At 43.4% G+C, this 4,730-nt stretch overlaps 1 pseudogene; it reads left to right on the forward strand.

Moving 5' to 3' along the window:
* The first annotated feature begins 843 nt into the window (after nt 1–843).
* On the forward strand, nt 844–1,183 carry LOC112860506 (small ribosomal subunit protein eS27 pseudogene; annotated as a pseudogene).
* The last annotated feature ends 3,547 nt before the right edge of the window (nt 1,184–4,730 follow it).

Consider the following 4,730-nt stretch of genomic DNA (forward strand, 5'->3'; position numbering starts at 1 on the left):
GTCAGACCAGGAATTGCCCTACACAACCGCACTGGACACGTGGCTCCAGATAAAGACTAGAACAGTTGCTGAGTTTAGGGCCACGTCTTCCCTAAAGCCTCATTCCATTCATCTCCCTGTGCCATGTGTTGTCCCCTTCTCCAACCCCTTCCTCAGATGTGATCTTCCTTGACTGAACTTCCCAAGCCCCTTTGTCTATACTCCTCTTGAGACACCTATTTATTTTCACTATGTATTATGGTTAATTTGTGTACTTGCCCCCTTTCCTCTCTTTCACTAAAAGCCCCATAAGGTTTAGGACCATGTATTTATATGTCTGTCCTTTTAATGTTTGTTTTTTGTTTACTTTTGGTCCTTCATGGTACCTTGAAGTGGTAGCTTGTGCAGGGAAGTTTTCTTTGTTTGTTTCAACACATACTTTCTAAGTGCTCTTATGCCAGGCATTGTGCTGGGCACTAGGACCAAGAGATACCAACACTGCCTTTAAGGTCTTACAGAATCCTGGGAGAAAGGACCGCACTTTCTTCCTTCCTTCCTTCCTTCCTTCCTTCCTTCCTTCCTTCCTTCCTCCTTTCTTCCCTCCTTCCCTCCCTCCCATCCTTCCTTCAAACAACAAATTATGTTGAATGCTTACTATGGGCCAGACACTGCACTAACTGTTGGGAAGAAGAGCAGACAAGATCCTTGCCTCATGGAGCTCACAGACTAGTGAGGGCACAGAGGCTCACCTGCCTATAAGTCAAGAACCTGGCTTAGCCTGGGAGTCAGGCCTGGGAGACAAGGGAAGACCTGAGCTGATTTGAATGAGGAGAAGAGGCTAACCAGATGAGTTTCCAGCAGTGACAGCCTCCCCACAAGAACATGTCCCTCTCAGAGGGCCTCCTTCATCTATCTCCAGAAGAGGAGAAGAGGAAACACAGGAAGAAGCGCCTGGTGCACAGCCCCAACTCCTACTCCATGGACGGGAAGTGCCCAGGACGCTACAAAATCACCACCATCTTTAGCCAGGCACAAACACTAGTTTTGTGTGTTGGCTGCTCCATTTTCCTTGGCCAGCCTACAGGAGGAAAAGCAAGGCTCACAGAAGGATGCTTCTTCAGACGGAAGCAGCACGAAAAGCACCTTGACTCAAGATGAGTGGGAAACTATCCCAATAAACACATTTTGGATTTAAAAAGAAAAAGAGAGAGAGAGAGAGAGAGAGACAGAGAAGCTAACCAGATGAAGTGGGGAGGTGGAAAGGAATATTTGTTCCATGTCCATGCAGAAGAGTTAGCTTATAAGAGTTGGTTATGGTAAGCAGGAGGCTGTCAGATGAGGGAGCAGAGTCAGTGTGTCTGGAATCTAGAGGGTTGGGCACAGGAGAGTGGGAGATGAAGCTAGAGATATAGGTAAGGGCCAGACCCCAAATAGCAATGAGTACAATCAAGTGTTTAGGTGCTAACATAAAGGTGCATGCAGTTGAGGTACTCAGTTGTTGATCGAATTAATGCACAGGTAAGGGAATATATAGATGACTATTCTAGAAACTTAGCATCTAATAGAGGAGATAGGATGTCAGATAGACAGGTTGCTGTTGTTGTTTAATCAGTAGGGGGCAGAATGGATGTTGAACATTTCAGAGACCTAGAAATTCTGCATTAGCTACAATGAGAAGAATCCTGTGAGCCTAGAGATTTATTAAAGATGGATGGCTCTTTGCCCTCACACCTGACTGGAAAAGAAATGGCCTTCCCCAGGCTTCCATAGTCCCTGAAAAGAGGAGGATTGTTGCCTGTGGAGGATTAGCTGAAATAGGTCCATAATGAGCCAGCCCTAAGTCATTGACAGCACTTGGCATTTAACTGTAAGGAGCAGGTCTTATTTCCTAAGCTCTTGCCTTGCTAGTGTACCTCAAGGCTTCTCAGGCGAACAATCCTAATAAGTAGATTTTTTTTTCCTCCTTCTACCGCACTGAGGCTGCCTGAAAGCTTCCTGCCCCTGAGTTGATATTCTAGGCCATGACAGTGGCAGAACTTTCTCAGGCACACAATTGAAATCTAAAGCATCCTTGGGGAAAGCTCCCCTTTGACCCAATGCTACTCTTTAGACAGGAGGAACCTTTTTTTCTCAAGGGTTTATTATAACTGATTCCTGAAAATTATAGCCAAGTGTAAGACCCTGCCAGCCTGTGGCTGGTTTGTGTGTTTGTTTGTTCTGTTGTTGTTAATTTATCACGTATTAAGAAAAGGAGCCTCCTGTCGCCCTGGGCTTAGTACCACCACCTCTGTCCTTTTGCTCACTCTGTACTTTCGCAAGGAATGTCCTCCCTCCTTCCAAGGGCTGTGTCTTCCATAAAGCCTTCCCCAGTAGTGCCAGACCACATAATGCATCTCCTTCCTGACCTGCTCACAACTCTTACCAACTACTCGTACATATTGGTATTTGATTATATTATTTATTCATGCACTTTTTTATGTGTATGTGTCTTGGGTCTTCAACAAGGTTACAACTTGGCAGTAGGCCAATAAGTATTTGCTGAATGTATTAATGGCATATAAAACTCAAGGACCAGGACTGCGTTATACCCTTCTTTGCTCGCCCCTACTATACTGAGTCTGTTGATGGGATCATAAGAAATATTCAGTAAATATTTTTGAAGCAAATTAAATAATAGAAGTTAGACTGGAAGGTAATATATCACAGTGATTAAGAGCATAGAATACTATGGGGCGCATGGGTGGCTCAGTCAGTTGAGCATCCGACTTTGGCTCAGGTCATGATCTCCCAGTCTGTGAGTTCAAGCCCCACATAGGGCTTCTGTACTGACAGCTCAGAGCCTGGAGCCTGCTTCATTTTCTGTGTCTCCTTCTCTTTCTGCCCCTCTCCCACTCATGCTCTCTCTCTCGCTCTCTCAAAAATAAATAAACTTAAAAAAAAAAAAGCATAGAATACTGAATCACATAGCTCTGAGCTATCAGCTAAGGACTTGGATGAGTTCAGTGATTTCTTCAAGCCTCAATTTCCTTATATGTAAAATGAGGATTGTAGCAGTGTCTACTTAAAAAGTTATCACTGGTTGGGCACCTGCGTGGCTCAATCAGTTAAGCATCTGGCTCTTGATTTTGGCTCAGGTCATGATCTCATGGTTTGTGGGATTGAGACCCGCATCAGGTTCTGTGCTGATAGTGTGCAGCTTGCTTGGTATTCTCTCACTTCCTCTCTCTGCCCCTCCCCGACTCATGCTCCCTCTCTCTCTAAACAAGTTTTAAAAAAACTAAAAAAAAAAAAAAAAAAAAAAAGGAAAAAAATCATTGGAGATTGAATATGATAATGCATACAAACAAGACTAACCTGAGGCTAAAATGAGCCTCAAAGTGGGCTGAGAACAATTTAACTGCACAGGGATGTTGAGGGTTTGACTGGAGCTTTGAGATTGAAAAGGGAAGCAAAGAATTGGACTGCTTTGTTGGAGCTTAGCATCGACCTCAAAATGCAAGGCTTCCAGGGAACATTCTAAGTTGAGTGACCCATAAAATAGTGTAGGGACACCAGAAAGTAACCAAGCAAAATGGAGCAGACTGGTGTTTCCAAATTCACACCCCCCATACCATGCCAAGGCAGTTATTTCCTTCTCATTCCTTTTCCACCCTCAGAGAGAAAAGTTTGATGGCATTTTCATTTATAAGTTTGGTGGTCCTTGTTCAGCTGCACTTGAACTCTTGCTAATCTCCTTCTCTGCGGGGGAGAGGCTTCACCTCAGGCTGCAATCTTTTGATAGACCATTGTATATTTTAGCTAGAATTCAGTGTCACTGTTCTGCTACTTATTTTTATGATTATCTTTTAAGTTGAGTAATACTGGATTTTCCACTAATAGTAATATAAAGTTCCTTTTCACATTTACTTTTAGGAAAAAAAAGAAAGAGATAATTAAAAATTAAGTAAATATCAGTCTAGGAGGTCCACACTTAAATAAAATAACAGGAAGGAGTTCTAGACCAGTTCTGCTCTTCAGGAGTTATGCAACCTTGGGAATGCACGTCACTTGCCCAAGCCTCCCTTTTTCTGGTCTATAAAGTGAGTGAGTTGGACAAGAGAGAATCGCTGTGGTTCTTCTCACTTGTATGTTCAAGCATTTGGTTGGGGGAGGTGCCCGAAAATCCTCCTTGATGGTGGAGGGCTGACTTGGTTTGGAAGAATTTGCTTTGCAGGGAGGTGGGGATTGGTAAGGCTGAACAGATGCACCATGCCAGGGACACGCGGGGTGTATTTATTCTCTGGCTATATTTATTCATGTGCACCAGCCCCAAGTTTGCCATCTTATTTTAGGACTGAAAATGTTCGTTTCAGACACCCAAACTTGGAATTGGCAAGTAAAATTATACCAACATGTGGCCAACTGAACTTCCTTATTTCCCCAGATTTCCTTTCTTTGTGACCTTGGAAAAAATAATGTTTTCACCCCTCTTAAAGAAATGGCCCTAGGTGGGCCCTGTTCTCTAGTTTCTATTATGCCAGCAGCTATCACTTACCAAGCTTTTAGCATGTACTAGGCACTCGGCAAAACACATTAAGCATTTCATATTGCTAATCTTGCAACAATTTGAAGTGGGAAATATTGCTATTATCTCGTTTTACAATGAGGAAACTGGGGCCCAGAGAGTTTAAGTGAATTGCTCAACGTCACATAACTCATAAGAGACAGAAATGGGATTCAAATACAGGTCTGTTGGGTTCCAAGACCCATGC

The sequence above is a fragment of the Puma concolor genome, chromosome A1 (assembly GCF_028749965.1).
Source record: "Puma concolor isolate L17-30 chromosome A1, mPumCon1.1.hap2, whole genome shotgun sequence".
NCBI classification, from domain to species: Eukaryota; Metazoa; Chordata; class Mammalia; order Carnivora; family Felidae; genus Puma; species Puma concolor.